Source organism: Chenopodium quinoa, unplaced genomic scaffold (genome assembly GCF_001683475.1).
Source record: "Chenopodium quinoa cultivar QQ74 unplaced genomic scaffold, ASM168347v1, whole genome shotgun sequence".
Taxonomy (NCBI): domain Eukaryota; kingdom Viridiplantae; phylum Streptophyta; class Magnoliopsida; order Caryophyllales; family Amaranthaceae; genus Chenopodium; species Chenopodium quinoa.
Genome location: NW_018742306.1, coordinates 227,680 through 240,552, shown reverse-complemented (window position 1 = coordinate 240,552; position 12,873 = coordinate 227,680). Strand labels below are relative to the sequence as shown.

The window sequence follows — 12,873 nt, the reverse complement described above, 5'->3', positions numbered from 1 at the left end:
CGCACAACTTTACGAGTCGAGGTTTGACCGAGCTGAACTCAAACTATTCACGAAGAATCTTGACTTTTTATTATCTTTTTTTTTAAAACTTTTTTTTTATTGTTAATTATTAAAATTTTATTTTTGCGATGAGTTAATTATTTATATTGAAAACACTAACTTCAAATTGTGTAATATCTATACAATTATGATAAATATAAGGAAAATTTTCGTTAATACACCCCGACTTTTGTTAAAAGTACACCCTCTCTAATTATATTTACCAGCGGTACACCATTCCTAATGATGTAATTCTTTGTGAATTATATACAATCAATCTTAACCCTTTCATGGTATTATTTGAGCAGGTTGTTCCTTCAACTTAATTTTTTTTCCCTCCCCCGCATTATTCCTATGGCGGCCAACATCTTTCCTAATTAATGATGTTGGACCCTTTTTTTTTTTGAAACTGTGTTGTTGAACCTAATTGTAACCTCACTAATATTAATTATCAAACTCAATTCAAGCAATTATTTATCCAGTAAAAAAAATATGTAAATAAACTGTGAATCAATTATAATGATTTACTAATTTTCTACTAACCTGTTAGTATATTAGGGGTTAATTTATAACACATTAGACTTTTTTCCGTTGTTTATAATATTAAAAGAAAATCACCATTGTTTTGTCTTCCCATTTGTTTTTTTTAATTTTTTTTATAATTAGTTCTAAGTTTTCATTGATGATCAAGTTATTTGCATGATTTTGTTAGTTTTGACTTGATTAGTTTGATAATTAGCTTGATTACTTAGTTTGATTTGATATTAGCTTGATTACTTAGCTTGTTTTGTCTTAAAAAAAAAAGCTTGATTTCTTAGTATAATCCAATGATGATGAAGAATTTGATTTGTTTAGTGATTGTTCTTAATTTGATTAGTGATTTATTTACATATTGTTCTTATTATTTTGTTAAGTTTGATTGTTCTTAGTTTGACTTTCTTTTAACAACCTAGCTAAATATAGTTACAACATAACAACTTAAAAGTGATGCGGATTAGCTTGCTAACTTTGGTGTTACAATGGAGCAGAAGTTTATTTTCTTTAAGGCGGTCCCTTCGAATCTTGGTGTCGTTTTATAGAAGGATTTATGTGGCCTGGCTTGGTGTGGCTTGTATTAGGATGGTTTCAGATCGAACTACTTACTTAGAGGGGTGTAGTTAGTAGCTTCTATTTTTGTTGTTTTTCTTTTTAGTTTTTGCTTTGTTTTTCTTTTGGGGCTTGCTACTCATGTGCACCATTTAAAAAAAATTAATAAAAAGAATTTTTGCCCGAGGATTTAGAATGTAAAGGACATAACATGCTTGTCAGTGTGTGTGTGTGTGTATATATATATATATATATATATATATATATATATATATATATATATATATATATAGCTAAACTTTTAGCCAGGTCATGAGACAGCGACACTTGGCGTTATAACTTTTCGCCAAGTGTCGCGCCACGTTGGATAGATTTAAATAAACCTCATAAGATAAAAAAAATTAAATTAGAATTCTATTTGGATAAAATACCAATATTTCAAATGTACAAATTCAATTATAATTTATTAAAAAAATTATTAGATTATAATTCTCAAAAATTATCAAATAAATTATTTTTTGTATTATAATATTTTTTGGACAAAGGAAATAGTTCAAAGAGTAAAACATACATTTATAATATATATTAATCGGTTAAAATAATATAGTTCACAATCTAGCAAATCGTATAAAGATTAAAAATTTATTTTAAAATTTAAAAAACAACCCGGGCATCGCACGGGTACAAAACTAGTATATATATAAAGGGGAGTTTTTGCCGAGGATTTAGAGAGCCATGTAGGATTTAATTTTTTCAGTGCGCCACGTAGGATAATAAATTTTAGTGGTAGCCAATTAAATACGAGATTATTAATTTCTTTTAAAATTAAATAATTTAAATGACACGTAAGCAAAATTGGCGAATGAGATTTCCTAGTTTAAATTAATTAAATATAGAATAATATTATCTTTTGATATCAGGAATTTTATCTAAATATATAACAAATTTTAGCACATATATATATAATAATAATTTTTAAAAATTAAACAAACCGTGCATCGCACGGGCTTCATCTAGTGTACTTTTATTGTTTATTTTGAAATGTTCTAAAATAATGTTTATTACATTAAATTATCATGTTCTTTATAATGTTATAATTTTGCTAGTTTGACTATTTTGTAGCAAAGGATTAGATTTTAATTTGTTAACAATTAACAAACTGTTATAATTTTGCTAGTTTGACCATTTTTTGTAGCAAATGATTAGGTTTTAGCTATAATTAATGCTACTGAATTTTGGAGTAACACTATGCCCGAAGTAGACAATTAAGAAACAACCAAACACAATACAGGTTCCACTTACAAAGCTAATTTCATGTTTTACAGGTTAATCAAGCATCCAACACGAGCAGCTCTCACAATGATACAAATCTTTAGTTCCAAATATGTTTTTCTTCATTATCATCAAAAAGGGGGGGGGGGGGGGGGGGGAAAAAAACTTGGATTAGTATCATCATCCTGAATCAGTGACAGCAAAGTTAATTAACATAGGCATAAGGTAACTTTGAATCGAGTCTTCAAGACAACTATGCCCAAAAGTATACCCATTTAATACTACAAGGTGGCAATCATATTATACACATTCTAGCAGTAACTTATCGGCTATCTCACTTCCAACTCTGAGATGCATGTAACCACTACTTCAAGCCTCAGCATCCTTCTCACTGGATGCAGCCTCTGAGCTGCTACCATACATCTTTGCACGCTTTGCTAGTTTGCTGTATAGTCTTTTACCTGAAGTTGGTGAATTAGAGCTAATTCTAATATAAGCAGCCTATAAAGTTTTTGCAAGAGAGCATTCCAGAGCATAAAAGGCTCAATTTTTTGCGGCTGTATGTCAACTGCAATGGTCATTTCAGCAATTTACTGTGTGTGAGTCCACTTCTTTACTTAAGTGTCGGTATGCTACAATGTCCATATATGTACTCTTGAATATCGACCTATAAATCAAACAATTAACCAACCAAAGAGATTATCAGTAACTATAAAACAACGAGCTATTTATCAAGCAGATTTCTTGCACCATGAAGCACACTGGGAGGGGGGTTTATTCTACTTAACTTACAGACAGTTTGTTCTATAATTATTACAGAAGTTTGTACCTGTAAAAAACTTGCAAGAATCAAAATCCCTATGAATTACCCCCTTCCTGCTTCCCTTGCCATCTGTTTCCATGCCTAGGCCAGCCCTTGCCAAGGCATTCGATATGTATCCCTTGTCAAATAATTGTGCCTGGAATGTGACAAGATTGTGATCCAAAAAGTTAAGTAGTCAGTGCTCTCAATAGTTATGTATACAAACAACTATGTGATTGGCATCAGCGAAAAATCACCTTTCAATTTGCACAACATTGCGTAACTTCATCCCACTGCTTATGACTTATGAGTTCCCCAGTCATCAAAGAAGCAAACATTTTTCCCCATATTATCAGTGTGTCACCCCACAGCAACCTACCTCAGCAATCAGAGCCTACATTTCACAATTCTATAGATGAGGATGGTGCCTAGCCATCTTCTACAAGAATCATATCTCAACTAAATCTCTAAATATTATGTTGACTAACGAGAAATTTAAACTGATGAACCTCAAATGTGTAACCAATCTGGTTTAACCTCATGCTCTACATAAACAACCAAATATTTGTGAAATAAATTCATAAAATTGGTCCTCAGAAAATACAAACTAAATGAAGATTTCATAATCCAACCATTACAATTATGCTTGGATGTTGGATTACAGCGTAATGTAATAATATTTACCTGGAAGCTTATTAACTATTGTTCATGCTTTCGCTGCATGTTTGAGGATGAGATGAGAGCATTTTCCTACATTGCATCTATTTTCATCCTGACACAGAAGTGAGGCATAAGTCAACACCCCACAAAGATATTACGAGAAAGTAGCATGTTATAGGTAAACCATGGACGTAAAGGTGTCAAGTATTGTTTGCGGAGACAAAGCAATCTAAAAGCAAGATCTTTGGTTATCAGATTTACAAAAACACACAACATAGCAGTCTCTCAAAATGAAATAGGAGGTCAAACAACAGACAATTTTTGGTATATGTGTATTAGCCTTTTGTTTTCTCAATAGTTAAAGTTATAACCTCTCCATCTATCCAACCACCTGAGTTTCAAATTAATCAAATCAGTCAAGAGGAAAAACAAAGCTAAAAGCAATCTGCTTTAATGAAATGAAAGAAAATCAGTATAAAAAAGTATGCATCTACAAATGCTATATAATACCTTATCTCAAAAAAACTGAGATTTAATCATAACAATTCCATCGTCAACTAATTAATTAACCCTTAGACATTATGCAAGCATTTAGGATAACCAAAGTAAACCAGTGCATGTGTTGTAGAAGGGTTAAAGAAACACATTCTAAACAGACCAAGCAGTTCAAATGCAAACCTGGCAGAAGCAATGCAAGTAGTAACTCCTTGTGCAGGAGAAATAATGTAGGCTAAGACACTGATGCATGAGAAAAGGTCAGGAGAGTACCTCTTAAAAAGTCAGCAAATCACAGAATAAACCTAGTTCATGTTCCCTAACTTAGCAGCAACATATATTTTTATGTAATGCAAGTACAAATACAGCAGGTATCATAAACTGACAGGGAAATGAAGCACAGTTAAACACGTTTTTTTTTTTTTTTTTTTTTTTTTATTTATTTATTTATTTTTGGGGAGGAGAATATACTAATCAATTTTACAAAACCTAAGTAGCCACCACCTAAATTTCTATTTCAAGCTGAACAGATCTTAATTCATATGTAAAACCGATGATTGATCCCTACCAGAGTTGAAATTTTCGTCTTCAAAACTCTTGAGGTAATATATATAAAAAAAAAAAAAAAAAAAATTAAAAAAAAAAACTGATAAGGAATACACCTAATTTCGCAAATAATATTCAGAGATCTCTTGATCAGATTAAAACTTTAAAAGCAACAAGAACATACAATTCTACAACTTATCCTTCCAGTAGGAGCTATATATGAAAGATGTGATCATATTAAAGACTACAGAATTGGGGCATATATCTATGATTAATCAGAAATCCCGATGGACCAGGAAAAATATGTTACTTTATTACTAAACAATGAGGAAACTATATTCTCACAGCAGTTAGACAACTGAAATCATACGAGCAAGATTAACTACAATCAATAAGCTAGAAGCCTCTGTTACAGAAAAGGAGAACTCACCAGTGAATACACCACTCGGAACAGCAGCTCTAGCAAAGGTTCTGTCATCTTGAACCACATGCCGGTAGATTAACATAGCTAGTGAATGCATCTATTCAACCTATAAGATATAATCCATTATATCTTCAGAAACCATCAAATTACTCAAATTAAGAAAGTAACCATCACTCATATTGATTGCATATTTACATTTCTCTAAAATTTTCTATATTTCAATTACTATTAATTTTAAAACTTAAGCATGACTCGGAAATTATTTAGTATAGCCTAAAAGTGACTTCCCCATGTGATTTAATTTTGTTTGGGGCTATACCAAATTTAGATTGGCCTGGTTGGGTGGGATACAGAAAAACAAAAAAGTTTTTGCCAGCCTACTCGAACCGGCCGAAAGCATGAGATCACTTCGTAATATTCCTCCCCTCCAACTACAAATTCCTAACAATTAACTTGTAAACGTACCTTCCACATTGTCAAGCAATCTTGATTAATTCCTTTCTCCCCTTTCTTGGAAAGAACTGATGCAGCAACATTGGACCTCGAAGTTGTTACACCAGGACATCTTAAGATAAGATGATTCTTCCTTGCTTCATCTTCCAAGGACTCAGTAGCTCTACTTCCCTCATCATTCTTAGTGTTCCTGCCTTTGGATGAAACACTCTTTGCCAGTCCCTCAAATAGGGAGGAAAATTGTACCATGATTCTGGAGATTAATTATTAGCAAATCAATTGACACTCTTAATAGTTTAGCTTGAATGCCTGAAATTGTTGGTATGCATGACTACTTAAGATTGACGTCCAAGAGCTGACAAAGCATAGTGATCTGGTTCAAATTGGATGAAAGGAACCCAACTTCTGATCAATTTTTTTTTTTAAAACAAAATCTATAGCTCCACACTTTGCAATCTCATGACTACTTAAAACAGAAACATCAACAAACCAATATGCATCACACATTCACACTGTAGCAAAATCTGGGAGGGTAATTAACTTTAAGAAGAAAGTGCAAATAAGGAAGTTGTTTCAGAGACTTGCAAAGACAGAACTTGTAACCACATAACTGCCATAAGGAATTAAAACAGAAATCCCTCGACTTCTTACAAAATATAACTCTTTACGGCTTGTGAGCAATATAAAGAGTGATGGAAGAAGGATACTTTTCTCATTGAATATTCACAAAGTATATATAGTAGTACAAGAGTTAACTAAATACGGTAATACAAGATTACAACCTCTTGAATCAAGGAGGATAATATCAAAGGAATAATTACAGCTATCATAATGGAATTGAATTCCTTAAATCAAGGCATAGCTACAGCTCATGATTATGCCGCTAATATTGTATTTGACTTTAGATTGTCAATCATATATCAAAAACCACAATACTGAAATTACACTTATCATATATCAAAAACCACAATACTGAAATTACACTTATCATGTACCCAAACACTACTAGTCAATGAATCAAATATGATTCAATATGCTATTATTCACACTACCTAGACCACATACTAATATAGCATTTGCGAAAGCGAAACTTACTGTTTACAATCTATTGAGTATATCATTCACATACTAATTTCATTTCATTTGCGAAACTTAAGAATTGCAACAAACTTACGCTACAATTCACTATTGAGTATTATCATCAGAATATTCACCACAAAACAGTATTATCAACAAGAATTTCTCACAGATTTCATCACCAGCAGGTTAAACAGATTCCTCAGAATTGTTGTTGTCCTCTGAATTGCCGCTTCCTTCATCTGAATTGCCTGAGCTGTTTTCATCATTTGAATCGTCCTCAGTGTCGGGCTCATAATCGGTTCTACTATCCAGATCGTCCTCGTCAGGATAGTTGAAATCTTGTTGTTCAATAGTCATATTCATCTTCAACATGAACTCGAATCCTCTTCTTCTTCTTCTTTTCCTTCATTTTAGGGTTCGCATTCCTCTTCTTTGGCTTCTCCACCATAGAAATTTCTTGAATATTCTTTTCCTCATCCATCAAGATTTCTTGAGAGCTCATCTCCTTCTTCTCAATTTCTTCACCAATTGCAGCAACTTTGCTGAAGCTCGGTTCCTCCATTGTAGTCTTCTTCTCCTCCTCTATCAAGATTTTTTGAGAGTTCATCTCCTTCTTCTCAATTTCTTCACCAATTGCAGCAACTTTGCTGGAGCTCGGTTCCTCCATTGTAGTCTTCTTCTCCTCCTCCATCAAGATTTCTTGAGAGCTCATCTTCTTCTTCTCAATTTCTTCACCAATTGTAGCAACTTTGCTGGAGTTCGGTTCCTCCATTGTAGTCTTCTTCTCCGATTCAGCGACGCTAGTATCCTCCACTGTCGTCTTCTTCTTCTCCGACTCAGCGACGCTAGTTTCCTCCATTGTCGCCTTCTTCTCCGATTTAGCGACGTTTACCTCCATTGCTACAGAGAGAGAAATGCAGTAAGTGAGTTGATTTTGTTTCTGTTTGGTAGAGAGAGAATTGGAAATAGGTGTGATTTCTGTTTTGTAGAGAGCGAAGGATTTTATTTATAGCGATTTTTTGAGTTTTATTTGTGCTGCCTTTTGTTGCGATTGAACGTAGTCTCCTTTTGTTGAAATTGAATTTGTTTGTTTGTTTTATTAATTAATTAATTAGTTTACGCGCCTTTTTTAGTTTCGAGAATCTCCTGCTTCGACTGACTACGTAGAATTTGTTATATACACTCGAGTGTATCGTACACCCGTGTTATTTGCTCAATTTGTGTTCATTCATTAAATAAGCAAAAAAATAATGAGCAAATTACCCGGGTGTAAATAATAGGCTCTCCGACTATGGGGTGTGATAGACTTCGTATATTTGTTACTTCGTATATATTTGTTTATAATATTTAGTTTACTTAATTAGGTTTTCAACCCTAAGATGTACATTGTATATATACTCTATTGTGTATAATGATTAATGATAAACAGGGTCACCATGGAGATCATGTATAGTTGAGATAAAACTAGGTGAATCGCTAAACATCGCCCGCAAATTACCATATAAAGCCCACAAATATGACTTGGTGTGACCATTATGCCCATTTTCTAAAATTGAAATAATCTCGGTTTAAAAAATGTGGAGCCGTACTGGCTCGCCGGGGGAGACCGGAGGGCAGGCCGGAGATGTGGGGGACGCCGGAGGTACGTCGTCGTCGACGGAAAACGAGGTAAGTCACCGTTAAAATTGACGGTTTACCGTCGGAGTGGCTCCGGCGCCTAGGATGGACGCCCAAACCGTAGCCTGGACGTCCAAGCCAGACGCCAGAACCACCAGAGTGGCGTCCAGCCCAGACGCCCAGACCACCAGACTGGCGTCCTGGCCAGGCGCCACTGTACTGGCTGCGGCGGCCCTGCCAGGCGCCAGTCCAGCCCTGGCAGACGCCACCCTCATATATATATATATTTTTTTTTCTTTTTTGATTTTGTTTTTGTTTTTTATTTAATTTTTTTTTTTAAAAAAAAATTCGAAAATGATTTTTTAAAAAAATTCGAAATGGGTTTTTTTTTAAATTAATTTTGAAAATTCGAAATAGGTTTTTTTTAAAATTAAGTTTGAAAATTCGAAATGGTATATTTTTAAATTTAGTTTGAAAATTCGAATTGGGTTTTTATAAAAATTAAGTTTGATTATACATAATTATGCTTTTTTTTTGTGTTAATTCTGTGTAAATATAGAAATTAAATGTATTATATGTTAAATGTATTTATTGTAATATATAATTGATGCAGGATTATGGTGGAGACGGAAATGATTACAGTGGGATATTTGGACATGATGGTCCATTCGAAGAAGCTCAACAGGCGATTGATTGGGCAAAACAGGTTGCAATTGCAGCTGGATTTTGCTTGGTAGTAGTAACTCATAAATCTCAACGGGATGGTAGAATGGATCGCATTTTGAGATGTGACCGTTATCGCAAAAGAGAAGACAGAGATTTTCGTACAGCCACTCGGTTTGATACAAAGCGGAAAGGTTGTGGGTGTGAGTTCAGAGTAAAGGTTCGACAACTACGGAGTCGTGACGGTTGGGAAGTGATTGGTTACTCTAAATGGGGGTATCACAACCATGAGATGATAGTATATCAAAATTTGCGCGGATCCACGAACGGTTATATCAAAATTTAAAAACAGCAATGATAATATGTTTAAGCTGGAAGCTAAAAGACCAATCTAAAATGTTACAAACTTACAACATAATGTCCAATTTAATAAATTAAACGATAATATTTAAAGTGCTCTATAAATAAAATGACAAAACCATCAGTAATCCCTCCTCGACGACGACTCCCACTGCGCAAGGGTCTGTTCCAGACTATCAACAACAACTCTCCCTGATGCACTCATGCTGTCCTTCTCAAGAGAGAGTTTCTGTACGTCCTGCATTATCTTTCCCATCCACTGCATACAACAAAAAACAAAAGATGAAATACAATAACAACATATAAAACTTAATTAAAAGACAACGATAAATATAATATGAGACATACCGCTTCCATGGCAGTAGGCGGTGGCACATAATCATCATCGTTGTGGTTGAGATCTGCGATCAACCTCGGGTGCGAATACCGGTTGAACCATTCCATGTAGTAATGGTCACACATGGGAGGAACCCCAGAGGGCGGCCGCTGCAACTCCGCAGTCCATAAGCGGGCCACCATCGGAAACTGGTCCCACGTCCCGGTCATGATATCCGGCCATTGCACGACGTAGTCCCTCGACGATGCAGGTCGGATCGCCTTCATCGGGCATGCCGGGGGAGGAGGGACAACTTGGACAAATCCAAGCTGGCGAAGACAACGCTGGGGCATGTACGCCTCGACGATCTCACGATACTGAATGAGTCCCGTGTACAGGGTCATGGGTACCCTAACACTAGGGTTCGGGCCGAAAGGCATCCAGTTCACCCGCACATAGTTTTAAAATTTAATAACATGAATATAATATGTGCAAATAATAAAATGTAGAAACAATTTATAAACGTTACCTCTAAGGGGGACAGCCTGTCCAGCAATAACCGTATCGATCGGAGGCGGTCAACGGACTTCTTCTCCGAGCGCGGACTCCACGCACAAGCACGCGGCATCCCCTCATCAATAGGAACCGAGTCACGATGTGGTCGCAATGCAGGAAAGTACTCGTATATCCAGGTCTGCAATAGAGTCAGACACCCAGTGATACCTGCCGCGTCAGCCCGACTCGCAAATCCTAGTTGGCGATACAAATACGCCAACGTAGCCGATCCCCAGGAAAACTGGCCTACATTGTCGGGGTCACACGCCTCTACTATGTCGCGTGGCCTGAGCTTGTTTCCGCCGCTCTTATCCGGAAACAAGGTACATCCGAGGAGTAGAAAAACATAAGCACTCAGTTGTGCGTCGTGCGTCCTACGTGCACTGGGGTAGGATAAATTAACTAACCAAAAACAATATCAATAATAAAATTTAAAATAAATTAACTAACCAAAAACAATATCAAAGTCACAAAAAAAATATAAAAACAAATCAAAATAGAGAATAAAAATAAAAATGTACAAAAAAAAACAAACAAATAATTGTAAACAAAATATAAACATAGAAAAAACACAACAAAATTGAAAAAATTTATAAAAATAAACAACAAAATATAAAAACAATTCAAAAAGATATTACACAAAAAAAAAACAAAAACAATATTTTAAAACAAATATAAAAAAAAAGGGGGGGGGGGGCGCCTTGGCTGGACGCCCAGCCAGCGGCGGTGGCGCCAGCTGCAGACGCCGCCACCAGTGGGCTGGCGCCTGGGCTGGACGCCATAGCCACGGCTGCGGCGCCTTGATTAAACGCCACAACCGTGGCTATGGCGTCCAGCCCAGGCGCCAGCCCACTGGTGGCGGCGTCTGCAGCTGGCGCCACCACCGCTGGCTGGGCGTCCAGCCAGGGCGCCCCACCTCCGTCACGGCGGTTTTTCCTTTTTTTTTTTTTTTTTTTTTTTTTTTTTTTTTTTTTTACAAATTGTACCTTGCCTCCTTGGGACCTCCTTCCCTCCGCCGCCGCCGCCAATTCCTTGCCTTGCCGCCTCGACATTGCCGTTGTTTGAAATTTTTTTTTTTTTTAGAGAGGTTGAAAGAAGATGAGCGATGAGAGTGTGAGTGATGAGAGTGTGAGTGTTTTTTTTTTTTAAGGTTAAGGGCAATATTGTCAAACCAAGTAAATTTTGTGGGCTTTATGTAGTAATTTGTGGGCGATGTTTAACAAATCCCAAAACTAGACCCTTTTGACCTTTTGTTAATGAAATGGTATATAACGGCTTATAAATATATGTCATCCGATTAAATATGAACCCTCAAATAAATGCAATAATTTTGAGTAATAGATACATCGTATTATGTAAATGGAACACGTCCTTGGGTTATAGGAAAAATGATTAATAGCACTCTTTTTTTTTTTAAACAACGAATGATAGCACTTTTGTAGTACTCAATTAATAACATTTTTACTTCAAAAATTGAATAATTGCCTTTTAATTTAAATTTTAAAATAACAAAGCAAAAAAAAAAAAAAATAGGTTGTGTTGAGATTTGATCTCACGTCTTCCTCTAAATGCATTAGCTCCTTACGTCTTACTCTATAAAAACAAGCCTATAGGATTAAGTCATTTTGTTCTTAACTCCTTCCCTTTTGGCTTTTGCTCACACATCTATGGCTATCACTCGCCTTTGTTAATTATTTTTGTGTTCTTATGTCATACATTCCTAAATAACTATCATGATTTTTGTAATGGTCATATCATCTTCATTATCATCCAACTAATTAAAATGCTTATATAAATCTAAGTTTTAATTTGAGATAAAATATTATAACTAGCTTAATACGCTAAAATTTACATAAGCTTACTAGTCGATTTACGATGACATCCAAAACAACAAAATATGGTATTTGTCTATTGAATATCAACACTCATAGTCCGTCCCTAAATTTACTTTAATTTTCATCTTCTAATTTTACATTTTTTTTCAATCCTTGTTCACATTCTCTTGTACAAATGTTGCATCTACTTAACTTTTTAAACTTCTATCATTTTCTACGGATCTCTCTTTTAAATTCTACCAAGTTAGGTCCCGTGCCACGCATGGTAATATTCAATAAATTAAAATTGAATGGAACAACAAAAATGGTAAAAAAAAAATTAAAATAAAAATAAAATCAAACTAAGCTAAGAATAATCAACATTTGTTGTTCTTGGCAAGCATTATTGAAGTATCCGTAGTCAGTTATAGAGTATTAATTGATAAAAATTCTAATCATAATCATTCAAGGAAATAACAAAAGTATCATTTGTTGATATGATATTCGCATTTTATTGTTGAAACTTGTAGCTTTGTATAACATAATTTTAAAAAACAAGAGAAATATATACGGAGTATAATCATATTGTAATAACCGTACTAAATACATAATATCTTTCATAAAAAAAAAAAAAAAAATCCTCCATATGTCACAAATAAGGTAAGATTTTTTTTTTTTTTTTTTTTTTTTT

The 12,873-nt window shown here is 34.7% G+C and overlaps 1 long non-coding RNA gene across 2 annotated transcripts; it reads right to left on the bottom strand.

Annotated features, from left to right (window-relative positions):
* Positions 1-2,568: 2,568 nt before the first annotated feature.
* On the bottom strand, positions 2,569-5,468 carry LOC110686837. Of its 2 annotated transcripts, XR_002504316.1 has the most exons (4): positions 5,331-5,468; positions 3,884-3,971; positions 3,227-3,593; positions 2,569-3,064 (listed from the first exon to the last, which is right to left on the bottom strand). It is a non-coding gene; the product is annotated as an uncharacterized LOC110686837 (long non-coding RNA). The 2 variants fall into 2 exon arrangements; XR_002504312.1 differs by having other exon boundaries at positions 3,227-3,971.
* Positions 5,469-12,873: the final 7,405 nt, after the last annotated feature.